Source organism: Ambystoma mexicanum, chromosome 5q, assembly GCF_040938575.1.
Source record: "Ambystoma mexicanum isolate Mex_15411 chromosome 5q, UKY_AmexF1_1, whole genome shotgun sequence".
Classification (NCBI taxonomy): domain Eukaryota; kingdom Metazoa; phylum Chordata; class Amphibia; order Caudata; family Ambystomatidae; genus Ambystoma; species Ambystoma mexicanum.
The window spans coordinates 902,839,668-902,858,644 of record NC_090933.1 but is presented as its reverse complement, the minus strand read 5'-3'; positions in this window follow the sequence as shown (position 1 = coordinate 902,858,644).

Here is an 18,977-nt window from a genome sequence, read left to right as displayed (position 1 = left end):
ACAAACAAAGCAAAGTAAGGAATATAGATTTCCGTGAATTTTATTAAAAAGGAAAGCAATCGAGTGTCCTGTAATGACCTCCGGGCAGGGTATTTCCTGCCCATTAATCAGAGGTTGGGGTTACAGACCGAGGCGGGCTACTTAGGCAGGCTGTTTCAAACAGGAACTTCGTCAAACGTCAATTATTATTGCCGCACCACGGGGAGCTATTGGCAGTGAACGGGAGGGAGCGCATGCGTTGCTTCTGTTTTATTATTATATGGCATTCGCAGGTACTGGCAGAGACACTTCCTGTCGCTGCAAAACAACTCGTATCCACACCCCCGCACAGCCAACTCCAACTGCGTTTTACATTAACTTGTTTGGGATATAAAAAAAAAAAAGTATAAGTACTTGTTAATGGCATTATGCCTGCTACGAGAACCCAGCAATTCAGCCAGGCGCTGGAAAGCACGCACGGATTTCTGTTTCTTGAAACTCTATTCACAGGCAGAAAACACAAAATGAATCGGAGGTAGGTCGGAACGTATTATTTTGTAAAACGTTGAGGTCAACATGATTAGGGCGTTGTTTTCCCCTTTAATTGAGTTAGATGGCCTTTAACCTGGCTGAACTCATCCTTAATTAGACCCTCCTCCACCTTGTCCCATACACAGGGTCTGTAATCACAAGTCTACGCCACAGCTTAGGGTGCCATAAGCAGAGGGGCAGGGGCGTAGGAGACCCATAAAATATGGGGGGAACAGGGGACACCTCCAGACTTTGCTTTTTTATTTATTATTGTGTTTTAGTCAAAGAACTCGACTTTTCACAAAATTAAAATAGCAGTACGTATATTGGGGATCATACAGAAATACCTCAGCCCATCACTGGGAAGCCCAAAATAGCGAATTTTGAGAGCCCCATTTCACCATATAAATGTGTGTGGGGGGGAGGGTGGGTTAAGTTAATAGAAAAGGTGGAGGGGTATGTTGCAGGAGTTGCGGGGATCCTCCCGCCCCACCGCATATATATGTGGTGAAATGGGGTAAAATTATTTTTAAAAAATGGGTATTTTGCGCTTCAAATTTGTTTTTCAACATGTTCCCATAGATCCCTCTAATGGTATGAATTTAAAAGGCATGGAACGGTGCTTAGTTGGTTTAAATGTGCTAATCATTGGCAATCAAAAATCTGCAGCACATCATTTCATTGGACAAAATCTCATCCCTGTTGACATTTATAATTATACTTTGTCAAGTAAAGTAATGCTGTACACCAGTGACGTAATGCAGGACACCTGGCCCATTTTTAAACCTCTAACAAAATAAGTGAAATACCCTCACCCCATGCATAGGCAAATCTCAGATGGTTACCCTACTTCCCCTCTGTTCCCCGTGACTCAAGGAAGTAGTCTCCTTCTCCAAAAGGGATGGCATAGAGCCAGGTCACATGCCACATAATCAACCATTTTTTGCTGTGCTGGAAGAGCATAGAAAAAGGGATCCTATTAGATGGGACTCTGTGTGATCTTGCTCAAGCAGCTGTAACTGGCAACTACTTGTCAGGGGTAGGTTTTTCTGTAAGGGTCCCTCTCTGTGATATGTGCTCCCAGGAACCATGCGGTTGCTGGGAGCCTGTCATCCATTAATGTTTGCGCCGCTGTCAAGCCCCTCCTGAAACGTGCAGCTCACCTTTGAGAATAAAGTGACCTGCTCATTTCAGCAATGAGCACAAATGAAAAGAACGCATCCACTGCCTTTTTTTTATTTGGGGGTCATTTTTGGGAATCTGGCCCTTTGGGCAGAGCAGGCCCTAAAATGCATTCATTCAGATGCCTTTTGTGAATTAGGCATCTCCTTACTGGCGCCAAAAACGCTTTGAGAATCTGGCCCATTGTGTCCACACACGAAAGGACAGTATATTAATGATGTGCCAGAAATGGCCCCTTTTGAGCAACTTCACCTTTTATGAAATGTATCATTCATTTTTAAATATGAGGGTTTAACTCCCTCTTCTCTATCGCTTTTCAATAGCTGTTCCCTTTTTTTTAAATCCCTCTGTCCTCTTTGCTTGTTTTCCTATTTAGTAACTGTTTCTACTTACCTATCTGACTATGTTCATCCCACCATTCCACCAAAAAAACGCTCATTAAAGGATTCTGCACATTTCCATCAGAGGCGTTGCTAGGGGGGTTGAGGGGGCTATAGCCCCCGTTCTTTTGGTTGTAGCCCCAGATAGAAGCTCAGGGACTACAACCGAAAGGCTATAGCTAGCCCCGAATCCCACTAGTCTCGACATTACCCCAGCCCCTGATCTTTTCCAGACCTAGCAACATCCCTGGTTTCCATCAAACTGACTGAGCAGGGATAGAAGCCATGCCACTCAAGATCCGGAAGGGCCTAAAGGCATAGCAAAAAGGAGTAATTTGCCTCTTCCAATGCAGATCTCGTCAGGCATAGGCGACCCCCGTGAGGGCGCAGGATACGTTGGCATGATTAAGTCATTGAAATGCCCATGCCAGCCAGCCAATATGCAACACAGCTTGTGTAGAGTATAGGGGTGCGGATAACTTGACACATAGGTGTCTGAACCAAAGATCTGAATCCCAGTTCTACATGCTTTCCCACAAAGAATGAAACATTTACAAGCAAAACAATTAAAATGGCCTTCAACATTTCTCTTGTCGCTGTCGCAATGCTCTCTCCAGTTCCTTCAGGCCTTCCCATGGTGCCCATGCTATAATGATGTGTGGAGAATAGCAACCCTGTGGCATTCTTTTTATGGGGAATGGTCTATTCACCTCTGTACTGCAAAATGACATGACTCCTACTCTTCTTGAAGACACCTGTGATGATTCTTCTTCCACCCATGGTCTTGCCTCTCTGTGAGGTTAAGGGTGCACCGAGCAGTGAGTCAATAATGGGGTACAGAGTAAAGACCAATCTCGGGGCTATCTCTAGGGTTATACACCCCAGAGAGACACTCTTGCAATGTGGGCTTTACTGTAACCCACCCACTCGCAAGGACCTAACCCTCTTGAGCCCCTCAAACACATGACAGGTGGAAGGTGCTCTTCTTGGATGTCCTGCACAGTTCCTCAGGCTGTTCAGTGTTGCTGTAGCTCACCATGGACACCAGTGGCCTCAACGCCCTTGGTCTGAGTCCCTCTGCACTGGAAACACAAACCCCACTGATGGTTAATTGGGTCAGCAGCCTTCCACCTGCCTAGCTCTTGCGTTGCCTGGCCATCTTGGCAGGTTACCAGGGCTATCTCCTTTGAAACACACCATCACAGAATAGCGCCCAGGGCTGGCAACTCAGGATAAAGTGACACAGACTTCAACATTTGGCAGCAGGAACCAAATATTGTGGTATTTATATTTAATTACAACAGAGATAGGTAGTTCTAAACTTACAGAATGCCATTGCTGATGTCACTATTGAGCGCTCCAGAATAAAAACAAGCTCTACTGAGACAGTGCATTTAATTAAATCCTGTCTACCTTTTAAGGGCACTGGCACTTTGTGAATCAAATATCTGAATCTACTACATGGTGATTAGGCAACCTCAGCTGTTAAATGGTGTGATTAACTAGTCATAAGATAGCAGCGTTGGATAAATGCCTACCCAATTCCTATGCAAAAGGCAAAGTGTTGGCTTGCCAATGCTTGTGTTGAAGAATAATTCAGTACAAGAAACAGATGGGAAGGCACATATATTGTAGCACCCTAAAAGTAGTGTGGTAAAGCACAAATAAGGCTAACTACAAACATTGTTTTCCCCAGAGATTGGGGGTTTCAGGTGGCCCAACTGTGTGTGATTAACTGTTATTGAAGTCACTATTGCCTGTTATTCAAGCCAAGAAAGTGCATTCTATCCACCACTCGCATGCACAAGACCACAAGGTGCACACAATCTTCGGGCGCACACAGATCTCCACTTTGTGTGCATTAAGTCACTGTAGGTGCATACGACTGCTAACGAGGACAACACTGCAACTCCCAGCTACGGGAAGTGCTTTTGGCTCAAAGGTAGCAGCCACGCGTATTATTTACACGAGATGCCCACCTGTGACTCCCTTCCACATAATCCACCACCAAGGTGTGCAGCCACAATTGCAAGGCACCCTGAATGCCAAAGGGACTGGCCTGCACAAAGGAGAGTGTCTATGCCATGCGGTAACAGCACGTGGCGTGATGCTGTCAGGCAAAAACAAAATACATGCTTTCCACCAGAGATTACACGGACGGTAATGAGGGCATTTATGGGGCACACCCAGTGACTGCGTGATCGATGATGAAAGGAAAAACAGCAGAATGAGCGGCGTTCATGCTAACTGCATGGTATGATATGATATGATATGATATGATAGTTTATTTATATAGCGCCTATACACAATGTGTTTCAAAGCGCTTCAAGGCAAGGGAAGGAACAAGGGAAAATACAATGACATTCTTACAGGCCATGAACAGTAAGGATGTGAAATTAACTATCATACTCGGCCTGGCGACATTTCAGATAGTGCAAGAGCTATGACATAGATAAGGAAGGGAGGGGAAGAGTGGGAAGGAAATGGAAACAGACAGGCGACTACCGTACTAGGCCTGACGACATTTCTGGTAGAGACAGAGAAAACAAAAGGTGAGAGAGAGGGGTGCAGGATGGGAGGGGAGGAACAAAACAAGCGACTATCATACTAGGCCTGACGACATTTCAGATAGTGCTGGAGGGGTTGTGGGGAGGAAAAAACAGTAATGGGAGGGTGGTGGAAACAAACGAGGTTGCTATCATATTAGGTCCAGGGACGATTCTGATAGAGTAAGTGCATAGAAGAAAGTAAGGAGAGGAGATAGGAAAAGGGAGAAGGGAAAGGAGGAGAGAACAGAGAGTTAGCAGTCAAAAAGAGTGGAAAAGCAAGAGTGGAGAGCGAATACAATTGCAGAAGTCAGTAGTAACACATAATGTTGCAAGCCAGGATACAAGATGAAGATGAGAACAGCATGATTCAGGGCCTGGGTGACCCGAACATTTAAACAAAAGGAATATGACTAGATGTTGCAATTTAATAACAAGTATGCATCAGTGATATTAAACAAAGTCTGGCTCAATCTAGTTTAGTTTATAAATGAAGTCATTAATAAAGGAGTTAGTAGGAGCATTACCTTACCTACAGTACTAACGGGATATTCACACCGTAAAACAACGCTATTGGAAGGGACTCTGTCTCCCTCGATAAGTTAACACACAGTGTCAGACAGTGACTCACTCACTGGAGCATGCGTCGTTTCTGGCTTGACTTCTTCGTACTGATTGAAGGCTGGGGCTGCACAGCAGTGCACTGCGCAGGCAGGGCACATGCAGTTGCTTGTTTATGTGCAGGCACGGGGCAGTGGCGTAACACAAAATGTGGGGGCCCCCGTGCTGAGGGGGCCTCCCCAATTCAGCAACAAATCACGGGACGCACCACACTCTGGGCCGGCCTAGATGATCACGCTTGCGCAATACGCACGAATGTGCTGTTGAAGGGGTATGCCACACACTGCACCAGGAGAAAGATATAAATATGTATTAATGCAATATACAGCACACCTTCTGAGAAAAATTGGGTAAAAAGCCAGAGTGCTTGCAATGGTTTTGTAGGGTAACGCCAATCCAATACATGCAAGTCACCAACAGTGCACAGGAATAATAATGCTTTTCTATTAACAATGCCATGCCACAATGAAAACATGTCCAACTGGCTGCACAATGTAGACCAGTGTAGTAACATTACAGTAAAGCATGCCAGGTCATATTTAGACATACCTAGACTGGTTGCACCACAATGCCGTCGAAGCAATAACACTCATCAAGAAGAGAACACGCATTCAAGCCTGCGTCTCTGTAGTCTCTAACAACATGGCCACACTCTTTAAAATCAGTAAGTAACTGGTCAATCCTGTTACGGTCTTTACCTCTTCTATTCCCTCGCAGGCCCACTGTATAGCTCTGTTCTCTCATTTCTCTGCTAAAACGTAGGACATCCAGCCCCATCTCCTCTTCCTCCCCCGCTTCCTCTCTTGGTCCCCCATTGGCCAGCTCTACTTCTCTTCCTCCTTTCTCCTCTTTCTTTCTGGCAATAGCTGATGAGGTTTCTACACAAGCCCGATCTATGAAAGTTTTTTCCAAACAGGTGCTACCCTGCTCCTCTACAACCATGAAGGAACATATTGACACCCTCTGTCCAGCTTTGGCAGATTTCTATAATCACTCTTTCACCACTGGAATGTTCCCCTCTCCCCTTAAGCACTCCCTTGTGCACCCATTCTTCAAGAAGCCATCTGCCGTTCCTGCCTGCCTGGCAAACTGTCGCCCAATATCCATGACCTCTTTCCTGGGCCAACTTTTGGAAAAATCTGGCCATCGTCCAGCTTACTCTCAACACTGAATCTGTTAGTTGCCTCCATGACCATCAGCTTCAGAGCTGCCAGAGGCATGGAAACTGTTCTCCTGAACACCTGTGAAGATCTGCTCTCTAACCTTGATGACAGCATTCCTCCTGTCCTCATCCTCCTTGGTATTTCCTCTGCTTTCGACACAGTCAACCATGCCATCCTGATTAATGGACTCCTTTGGAACCTGGGCATCATAGATCAGGCCCTTGAGTGGCTGACCTCCGGCCTCCATCCTCTTGGACTCCTAGGTGCAACTTGGTCCCTTTCTCTCCACCACATCTCTCTATACCTGCGGCGTTCCCAAAGGCTCCATCCTCTCACCCTGGTTTTTCAACCTCTTCTTGGCCCCTTTGGCCCACCTGATCTCTTCCTTCTCTTATGTAGATGACACTCAGATTTCCTTCAGGCTCCCCTCAAACTCCTCCCTCTCTCTCTCATTCCCGACTATCAGCGATTCAGGATTGGTGTGCATCAACCGATCTCTCCCTTAATGCCAGTAAGATGGAGATCCTTCTCATTGGGACCCCTGGCCCTGCTTTCCCTCTCGCACTCTCTAGGCCCATCTTGAGCCCTCTTCCTTCACCTTCCTGCGAGGCAAAAACATTCTTTGGCATCTTTGACTCCACTCTCTCTTTCTCTCCTCACATCTCGGACATCGCCAAGATGTCCCACTACCAGCTGCTCCTCCTCAAAGGGACTCTTCCCTTTCTCACTTTCCCCCAGAAGCTCACTGTCTCCAGACCCTTGGTTCTCTCTAGGCGGGACTACTGCAACAGCCTCTTTTCTCAACCTGCCTTCCTCTACTCTCTGCCCTCTGCAACTAATCCAGAACAGAACTGCAAGACTTATCCTTAGTCTCAAGCCCAGGGATCATATCTCTCCAGCCCTGAAATCTCTCCATTTGCTCCCAGTTGCTGCAAGGATCAAGTGCAAGACCCTTTGCATTGTCCACAAAGCTTTCTGGACCCAGGCCCACACTACATCTATCGCTCTCTTCCAAAATACCTTCCTTCTCAAGCCCTTCGCTCAGCTACCTCCAACTCTCTAAGGGTTAGACACTTCCCAAGCCAGAGACTGTGAGGGGGTAAATCTCTCTCCTATGCAGATGCCTTCCTCTGGAAAGGCCTCCCTGCCCCTCTCAAACTTGAGCCGGACAACCTGAAGATTCGGAAATAGCTCAAAACTCACCTCTTCTCCTCTGCTTTCTCTCTCTCCCTCCCCTCCTGGCTGACCTGACCTACCTGTCTGCTGTACCGACTTGTTGCTGGGCTACCCTCAGAGTCTCACTATGTCCAGACTCTTTCTTGATCAGTCACCCCTCACTGCCTCTGGGCCTACCACGCACTTAGGAGCTGGTACTGTAACCCTACAGTCCCTTGTTCTCCTTGCACTACCCAGAGCTGTACTTCCCTGGATGCACTTACTGAGAGAATTGCTGGCCTGTTTTTTCCTCCCCTCTCCCTTGCACGTTCCGCCTCCCTTTCCCCTTGCACTGCTCATTCTCACACCTGAACAATCTGAATGACACAAAGCTTAGTAAGATAGTTTGTCTTGTCCTATCTTCCCTTGCGTGTCTTGTCGCGCCTAGAAACACTTGTGTACAGGTGCGTTATAAATTACGTATATCATATAATTTTATCACAGATGTCCAGAAAAATATACAATGCCCCAGTAAGAAACAACTAGTCTGTCAGCACCCTAATGCCATTCTAGCCGGGTAATTACACTTAGCCGGACTGCTTTATCAGAAATGCCCAGTTATAAAAAAAAGTCATACCAAACTGAGGAATGACTAGACTGGCTGCACCAAAATGCCTCTCTAGCCACTAATACCACATATCATGCCTGCTCAGACTGGACATGGACAACTATTATGATTTGTCACACAATTCCGTCCCCCCACAAACATCGCCTCTCCCACCCACCCCTACCCCAAACTCCAAAATCAGCTCCCTGGCCCAGAATTACCTCCACATCCCTCTTCCGTGTCCCAGGGCTCACATATGAGGCTCCTTCACTCCTAGGTAAGTACTGGGAGGAGGAAGAGTGGGACTAGGAGTAATGAAGATTACAAGTAGCTAAGTGAGGCATTATCTCCATGTACCTTTACCTCATCCCAGTACTTGTGTATGAGGCGGAGTGCTTCATAGACAAGTAGTGGGACGAGGAATAATACGGCTAGGAGTAATGAAGAAAACCAATAAGTAATCAAGGCATCAAACACAAGTAGTGGTGCAACACCATTGAGTTGACGGGGATTCAGTACTCCTCCCCCCCCGAAATGTTGGGCTATATTGACTCGACCTGGCTGACCTTCAGAGCAGTTGCCGGACAGAACAGGACAAATATGTTAAACGGCACCTGGGTTTTGCTGTTAACAAGAGCCCAGCAATTACTAACATAAAGCATTTCACTGTTAGTACCTGCCTTCAAATGCCAATTCTTTAGCCAATTGAAATTGTGATGTGGGTTTAGTACTTGCATGCCAGGGGAGTGATTGGAAGGGTAGAGAGGGAACAGGAAACCACTCAATTCTCGCAGCAGTCCATAAGTGGGAACATTTAACCTTAAAGGAGAGAGTTAACTGCTTGTAACATTGAAGCTGCACTAGAATAGTCTCATTAAAATGCATAAAGAAATTGGATGACCCCACACAAATAAGTGTTCCCCTCCCCCAACCCCGTGAAGTTAGCGCCTCTCCCAACATTTGAAGGGCTAGCCCCTCCGAAATGTAGGTTTTGTTGCACCCCTGAACACAAGCACACACACCATTCTCCATATACACACATGTACACCCAGCCATCCATACATTTAAGTGTGCACTCTTTCACCATACAGGCACACCGAGGCAGCCACCCATACATTTAAGTGTGCACCCTTTCACCATACAGGCACACACCCAGGCACCCACCCATACATTCAAGTGTGCACCCTTTCACCATGCAGGCACACCCAGGCAGTCACCATACACTCACACATGCACCCGTCATGGGGTTAAGGGGAGCCCTATTACTTCAAAAAGAAATTGTTTCTTTTTGAAGTCACGTTGACTTCATAAAGAAATGATTTCCTTGAAGAACTGGACCATAACAGAAATAATTTCTTTATGAATGCAGAGTGACTTCAAAAAGATACTGGGAGCCATTATGACCCTGGCGGTAGCCGTGCCGGTAATGGGCAATTACCGGTGCATTGCAGCCCCGGCGGACCCGTAAATTGACCATTCCCGGGCGCCGAAAAATATGACTCCCCATTCCCATTAGAGTTCCATTGGACTCAATGGGAATGGGGAGGCCGGATGCACCGGCACCATTCGTGAATGGTGCCGGTGCATCCGTCGAGTTCTGCGCGCCAGTGCTGTTCTGCCCGCCAGGTTAGACCTGGTGGGCTGAAAGGCACCCGCTTGCAGAACCCTTAGTTTGCCGGTCTGGAAACAACGGTACAAGCAAGCTTACCGGTACTGTTGTTTCCGGACCGGCAAACTCATAATGAGGCCCACTGTTTCTTTTTGAAGTCATAGGTCATCCCCACCCCATGAAATGGAGGCCTCCAGCCTAGGGTCTTCCATTGCATGGGGTGGGGGGGGGGATCCCTCAGTTTTCAAAAAGAAAGTTTCTTTTTGTAGTCACTCTGTCTTCATAGAGACATTATTTCTGTTACAATAATAATTTCTTTATGAATGCAAAGTGAAATCCAAAAGAAAAAAAAAATGTCTTTTTTTTTTCTCCAAGTGGGGCCCCCTCCCAGGACATGTGCTGGTGCCCCCCTGCACTGTGGGGGCTGCTGGGCCCCCTGCTACTCCAGTTGCGCTGGGCAGCATTAACTTTTGCAAGCAAACTGCAGCCTGCAGTGCAGGCTGCAGTCATATTTAACACGCGGCGGGCAGCATAATCTGGGGGGGATAAAAGCTATTATATCCCCCCACTTAAAATTGGTCTCCCCCATACCCCCCATGTCCTACGGCCATGCAGAGGGGCACCAGTGGGTGGGGCCTTTTTGGCTGGAAAAACATCAAAACTGGTCTCACTGTAAGGCCAGGGAAATGCCAAAGTCTCATTTATCCGGGACAGCATACATTCTATACCCAGCCATGTGATAGGCAAACAAGCTAAGCGCCCTTGGTGGGTTTCACACACACTCTTGGTTTTCAGTATCAAATACAATTTCACAGCTGGCAACTGGCCGGCTCCTGGTCTTGTGGGCCACTTTCAACCAGTCCTCTGTGATCTGGGCCCATATATATATATATATATATATATATATATATATATATATATATATCGACATGCTTCAGAATGGGAAGTGGAGCTGGCTCAAAAGCGAGGGCTGGTTGAAGGTGGCCTTTGTGACATGGGGCGGCTATTCATTTCTAAAAAGGCACAGGGAATATCATTTCTTCAGAAATATATTTTACAATGTGTGAGAGAAACACTGAAGCAAACTCACTGAATTACATTTTTTGATCTTTGATAAAAAAAAGCTTGTGTATACAATAGAAAGGAACACTTTAGAGACCAACAGTTTGAAGGTATGTGAGCTATTGACATGATGTTCATAGCTTCTTTAGTATGCCTTTAGCGAATATTTCCCTTTCTGAATGCTGTATGCTCCCACCGTAGTGTCACAGCAGAGAATTAAGAAATGTATAATGACTAATCCCCCTCACTAGCGTGAGAAGGGGGTTTGGATTCTATTAATGACAAGGAGGCGAGTATTATGCATTACAATCTTTACTTCTGAAACCACAGCAACAAAGAAAAACTTTTACAAACAAAAAAGTTTCAATAACAGAGTTCAATGCCAATGTAGGGGAACTCCCCAATCCATCATGGAGGACAGGTCATGCCCTGCAGTAAACCAATGAGCAGGGACCCTCCTCTATATAGGTCCTTTACTCCAACCCCAACTCCTCTTTCTGTAGCTGTCTTGAACCAGACATCCACTGCACATACCAGATGATAAATATGGAGAAACAATCCTGCAAAGCTCCTGGATCACGCACTCTCCACATCTTGTAACTGTGACCAAAGTTCCTGAAGAGAACCTCTCAGCCCGAAGCTGTAACAACAACAACAAAGATGGGTGGGTGGGAAAAACAACAAACGAAAGAAAGGGGCTCATATTATGCAAGTTTGAAGCCCTTGCATCATATTAATTACAACATCATCAATACAATAGATACAATAGAATAAAAGGAGACAAATAAGTGTTTTAAATGTTTCTATTTTGACAAATCAACTGATTGCAAAATGTAATCCCCAGGCTAAGCTGCCCCAAGAAAACTGTCCTATAAGGCATAGCAGTCTTAACTGCAAATAACGAGGAAGATGTACCAACTCCAGCGTTCCTAGCAAGCAACCAAAACCACCTGGTTAAAAAGGGGGAGGAGGAAGGGGATACCAGACAACAAGTCTTCCTATAGTAATAGGCAGGAAAAAGGCATAAGGAGTAGTAAGCTCTTCTGTCTTCAACACCAAACATTTAAAACACTTAAAGTCATATTATCTTATGGTAAACCTGGATAGTAAACATAAGAAGTTAAACACTTAGGGCCACTTAGGGCCTCATCACGAGTTGGGCTACCGCGGCATTGAAGGGTTACCGTCAGACTCGTGATGAGGCCCTCAGCTCTCCTGGAGATAAAGAAAAATTACCCCCTGAGGAGTGAAAGCTTTGTTGGCTCCATCCCATGTGGTGATGAAAGAAATCGTATTAGAATCAAAACGTATGACATGACTGTGGATCAGTGTTGGACAGGCAAATCTTCATTAGAAGGCCAAAGTGGGAGTCAAATGGACACTCTATTAACATGTTATAGGACAAACCTAGCTTAGGTTGAACTTAAATGCAAAAGACTTGAGGGTCCTGTGCACCCAGAAGTGTCTACCCCGAGTCCCACCCTTAACTACACAAATGTCCCCAGTCATATGTAACACATGTAACCAGTGAATCCTTCTAAACCAAGAAATGTATTACAACTTCTGGAAGCAAGACGGGGATGGAAGAGTGGAGCCACACACCTGAAACCCACAGATAGCTGCTAAAATAGCATCCTGACTAAGAAGAGCCCAACCAGGGGACACTGATGACAAAGAGATATTACCGAAATCCTTGAAAACACACCAGGAAGAGTTAAATCCGCCCAGTCGTAAAGACGGGGACCCTTAAGACCTCCTGAACCCTTGAACACGAACTATGCTATGATGACAATAGGGAGATATTTACATGAACTTGACCCTTAAAAGACAGAACTTGACAAAGAGAAAAAACGTATCCTACATCCAATCGTTCTCATCATAGCGATGCCAGACTCTTATGCTAGATGAACTTGGTAGTTGGACCTTATTCCCTCCCCATGGCAAAAATCCCCTAGAGGAACATAAACTAACCGAAAGAGGACACTAAATTCCATAGTCTTGTGAAAGACTCTAGACTACAAAGATAACTGAGCACCTAAACGGTTAATATGAAGTTGCTCACTGAAGGAGGACTAGCTACCGTCTTAGTAAATCTGAACAATCTTGGCACCCCCAACATACTGTGCTGGCACTTTATTCCAGAACAATCTCCAGAGGGAACCAAAAAGTCTACCTGCCATGCTGGCAGCTAAATGACTCAATCACTAATGAAGTGTCTCTCTGCCCTAGAACAAACGCACAGACAGACACTTGCGGGGATGGCTAATGCGGAGGCGTTGAAAGGCCTTTGATAAAGAGGCCGTAAAGACTTGAATGGAAAAAGAACACTCCTCCCAGTCCCCTCTATCCCACTGACGGAGATTCTCCCTTCCTAGAGAAAGAGATAAACTTCCTCCACTTATCTAAGGAAAAACACAGAAGGAGCACCTTACACCTCTTCAATATATACTCTTGCACATCTAACCAACTCCCATGACTGTAAGAGAGGGGCCCCGCTAATTCCACTGGACACTGGAAAAACGGAGAGAACTTAACCATAAATAAAAACAAGTATCATCCGGACCTCTTAGGACCAGAGGTGAGCCCGCAGCGGCTCCAGTAACTTAGTGAAATACCAGGAAACTGGTGAAGAGGAAAGGGAACAGACAGGAGGCAAAATGCCCAGTGCGAGCTTCGCACTAGTTATGAACGAGAACTTCTGCTAAAGGGAAAAACCGAAAACCATCAGGAGTTCCACCCAGAGGTGTAACCTTATTATGCAATCCCCCCGAAACGGGTGCTGTGGGGGAAGGCGAAGGGGGCAGGTCCTTGGGATGACTATCATGCTCAGTAATTGAAAAAACTGTGAAGGAAAAACTGGGCCCAAAATCCCTTCAAAATTGAGGTCTGGACCTCCGCATGCCTGAAAGGCTGACTGGCTTCTCCAGAGATCAGGGGAAAGGATCAAGGAGAAACTGTCAAGGGAAAAAGAATGAAAATAAACAGCCATCTACAACTGCAACAAGAACACCATGAGGGCAAAAAACTGTGCTTGTACTCCTTGAGCAGAGGAGCAACTCTATACACCGCTAGACGTATTAGCGGGTTAGGCAAAGCCCTGGGAAGAAAAGGCTATAGGGGCGGCCTCTATAACCATTATTATTAGGTAATCTTTCCCACTGATATCAGCAAGTGTTTCCTACACACTGCAACAGGGTCAGACCCTGGGTTGCTCAACGTTGTCTTGCTACAAGACTAAACAGTTGCCTTTGAGCTGATCTTGTCCCCGCCAATATTTTAATATTGGATTGTTTAATGACATATTGGGACAAATAGTAAGGGAAAACACGCCACCCTTTAAGGATTGGAAATGGTGTTGCAGAGCAGGCAAATCCCATCCATCAAGCCCCACAGCATCTAAATCAACAAACGGTTTACCATCCTTCCAGTCCTCATCTACCCCCCTTTTTTGGGGTCTTTCCCTTCTCTGGGCAAAGAAGGATACCAGGACTGACTGTCTAATATTTTAACACCTTATGAAGGCGTGTAGAGTGGAGATGACCAAATTTTTGTATAAGGAAATAGGGACTGAGCGGAGCAATTGTTATTGGGAAAGAAATGCCTAAGGAAGCAGACTGAGTTGTCCTGTTACTAACTAATCTATGGGCCAACAGAATTTACTAAAAAGACTAAGGATAGCACCTGAGTGATGGCTAGAGAGGACGGCAGGGCCCTCCTATAGGTCTGTTAACGACCACCACCAAACACTCTTTTCTTTAAAGTACTAAATAAAATAAACAAACATAAATAAATATAAAATAAATATAAAAAACAAATGAATACCCCTATGAAGTGGGGTTACGCCCCAAAAGGGGTCCAAACCCAGGTTTCTTATAAAAAGCTGATGCTTACTGAGCCATCTGGGCTACTGCCAACAGGAAAAACGTTAATGTGCTTCACGCACAGCTTAAAAATATTGTTTAGCAAATTGAAATTGAACAAGTGCACCTCAAACTGCTCACCCTAGCAGGGTGTGGTAACCAGCAGTACACGAGGGGCAACCTCGCAGTAGACCACAGGCAAAGCCTGTAACCGAGCAGGTTATGGTACACCTACAGTGAAGGTAATCACCAATGCCATATGCAGCGCTTAAACAAAACTGCAGACTGGCAGCGCATCAGGCTCTTGAGCGGGCGGGTCCCAAATATATATCACAAAATATTCTTATTTAAATATGAAATTAAAAATATACATTTTTTTAAAGAAAAATATATATAAATAAATATGTACTGGACATGGCGGGAAACAAACCCAGGTCTTCCTGTATGGTAACCATGCCGCTCTATCATTGAGCTACCCTGCTTCTGGAGTGAAGCAAAAGCTTTGATACCTATTAAACATATTCATTTGAAAAGAAAACATAGGGCCCGTGCGTGCCAGGTCTGAAGCAGAAGCTTCTTTCAGACCGGCGCGCAACAGGACCAGAAAGGGCAGGCACGCCCACAAGCCTACAGCACCTGGCATTCCCAGGTGTCTCTTAAATCAAGGAGGCCTGCGCGCGCCCGGTCTGAAGCATTTCTAGCAGTTTCCTTCAGACCGGCATGCAATGGGACCACAAAAGGGCAGGCAAGCCCTCTACTGCACCTGGAACTCGCAGGCGTTTTCAAACAAAGAGGCCAGTGCGCGCCGGTACTGAAGCTTTAGAAGGTTCCTTCAGACTGGCGCGCAACGGGAGGTGTCACTAAATTCAAGAGGCCTGTGCCCGCCGGGTCTGAAGCAAAAGCTTCCATTAGACCGGCGCGCACAGAGTTAAAGAAATGAAACAGTAGACCCTGTTAGGAACAGACTTTGAAATGAAAAGAACTGTTATTATAACGCGCTTAATACCCAGAGGTAAACGAGCGCGAGCGCTAACATTGTAACAAAAACAACACATTAATAAAAGCAACGGCCGCAAGCGGCCTCCCAGATACAATGCTTAAAGCAGAACACCTTCCCTTATAAAATAAAGGAACCAATATATATTAATAAATACATTTACATTTACACAATTACTGCCTTAATGTACTATTAAGGCCTACTACTACTGACTAACATGCAAGACACAACTAAAAGGAGTGAGTTAGCTGTGGTGTCAGCAGCAAAGAAAGAGGAGTTGGGGTCGGAGTAAAGGACTTATATAGAGGAGGGTCCTTGCCCATTGGTCTCCTGCAGGTCAGGACCTGTCCTACAAGATGGATTGGGGAGTTCCCCTACATTGATATTGAACTCTGTTAGTTCTGTTATTGAAACTTTTTTGTTTGTAAAAGTTTTTCTTTGCTGCTGTAGTTTCAGAAGTAAAGATGGTAATGCATAATATGAGACTCCTGTCTTGCCATAGAATCAACTGCGTGACATCACAGCAGGGCGATATGGAATTTTTGGCCAGATATATTTGTTTCTTTTTTAGGCTGATGCAGTGAGTGGAAGCCTAGCATTTTTAATGTTGTATCAGCAGCTAGTCAGCTACAACACACAGATTTCAAATTTGGTCACCTTTCGATTATCCCAGTTTAAGGTACTATCACTTAAAACTGATTGCAAAACTGCTTTTTTGCATGGAAACAGCTGATCATGATATGGCGTGGTGCAAATTAGAAGGTCTGCTGTGGAGGAAAGTGCTCTCCCTGCCAAATACTGTGCCATTGGCTGCTATTCAGCACAAGCTTGGCATTACTTCGCTCCAGGCCCTGGTGGATTGGAAAACATTACACATCTATGCACGTATTTTAGTCCCACCACAGGCGTCTTTATTTATGAAGCTGCAGATTGAGATAATAAATGTTTTGACCAACGGGTTTACAGTATTGGAAAGAAAAATGTGATTTACTTTTGCTAAAAATTGGCTCATCTACGGAAGAACTGTGTATGGCCCCTGGGAAAACCAAGCAAAAACTATTTAGGACAGATGGGAATTTAAATAGAGCAACACTAATGTATTACTTGTTTTAGTGATCATTTTATTTGGTCTACTAAATCGTATAATGTTCTTGCACCTTATTTGACTAAGCACCCTTTGCAGGCTTTTAGAAATGATGTTTTAAGATTTTAATTAAATTTGTTTTTAACTGGTGATGTGGTCAGAGCAAGATCTCGTATTGCCAAGGAAATAGAGTATTTCAGTAGTGTAATACGACAATATAAATGTATGTATGTATCATGTGTTGCGTTTTAACGGATATTCGGGAAACAAATTTACTAGATTTGTCCTACAGATCTGCTCTGGGCCCGGATGTTAAATGCTAATGAGATCTCTCTGACTATTGCTGTAATTGAATTTGTAAAATAAGTTTTATGAAATAGTTTTTGTATGTAATTGAATTTGTAAAAATAGTTTTTGTATGATGTACGTTTTTATGAAATAGTTTTCGTATGATGTTTTTATGTTGTTGAATGTGTGAAAAACGTCTATTTTTAACTGTATCACAATAAATAAATAAATAAATAAATAAAATTAATGATGCATAAAGTTCCCTCAGGAATCCTCCTATCCCCCTGCAATGCATATCATGTGGACAGTGCAGGGAAAAGAAATAGGCTGATGGGGGTGGGAGGTGTGGTGGGGGGCAACACAAGATACTAATGTAGCCAGATATATTTCCTGTACAGGGTGTATTCCATCTTAGAGTTCAGAAGGACTTGACATACAACTCAAGCTTCACTCTCATTCTCTAGCAGATATCACTCAGAACCCCTCTATTGAATATATACACGTAGTTTATAGCTACCCATTTATAGTTCTTTATGTTCTCCAAACATATTGATGTGGCTCCATGTGTGAATGCACAAACGCAAGGGTGTGTGTCTTTGATACTGAAATCAGAGGTTTGACGTATAGCAGTACTGACTCAGACTTTCATCCTCCCACAATCGATAATGAATCTATGTGATTTGGCCAAATTTCAACTAATCAAATTCTTTTTTACCACATTTGTTTACTAAAGTTTGGACTGCCAAAAGTGGGTGTCATCTTTGACTCCTCTCTCTCCTTCTTTCCTCACATCACAAACCTTGTCAAGAAGGCCCACTATCAGCTGCCCCACCTCAGAAGCATTCTCCCTTTCCTCACCTTCCCCCAGAAACTCAATTTCTCCAGAGCTTTGGTCCTCTCTTGGCTTAACTACTGCAACAGCCTCTTCCTCAATCTTCCTTCATACTCCATCCTCCATCCGTCCCCTTCAACTAATCCAGAATAGGACTGCAAGATTTATCCATGGCCTCAAGCCAAGGGACTGCATCGCTCCAGCCCTAATTTCGTTCCACTGGCTCCCGGTTGCTGGATCAAATTCAAGACCCTCTGCATCATCCACAAGGCTTTCTGGGGCCTGGGTCTCCGCTACATCCAATTCTCTCTCCCTAAATACTTCCCAGTTTGAGCCCTACGGTCTGCTAGCTCCAACTCTCTGCGAATCAGACGCTTCTCTAAGCAAACAATGGGGGTAGATGTCTCTCCTCTGCAGGAGCCTCCCTGTGGAATGGTCTTTCATCCCCTTACAGGTTTGGGCCTGATCTCCTCAAGTTCCGGAAGCTCCTCAAGACCCTCCTTTTCCCCTCCGCCTTCATCCTCCATCCTCCTCCTCCCCTACTAACACCGTCTTCTGACTCAGTGAAGGGCTGCTTGTTTCCCTGAGTAATACAGGGTCCCAGGCCCCCCCTCACTGCACTTACCTGCATTCCCTGGCATTTGCCCTCTGCCCTCCCATTAGTGCTGTTCTTCTCCCCTTCTCCGTTTTCCCTTCCCATCTCAGCACTTAGTTTTTGTGCAGACCAGCACTTCCCCCTCATCCCCTCCCTCGCACTTCTTGTTCTGCACTTGCACAATCCGAATGTCACAAGGCCAAGTGGGGCTGTTACTTTATCTTCTCACATGTCCCTCCTCCCTTTTTTAGTCTTGTTTCACCTTTAAACACCATTGTTGCATAAGTGACTTACAAATATTCAATAAATATATATATGCCTAACGCTAACCCACCATCAATATTTTTGTGGTAAAAAACAGCAAAACAATTTCGATCCGTTGGCATTCGACCAAAACACATAAACCCTGGATAGCTTGAGTACCACGGATTTGGGTAGAACTAACATGTCCTGCTTACAGCGCCATACCTCAGTAAGGTTTTAGGA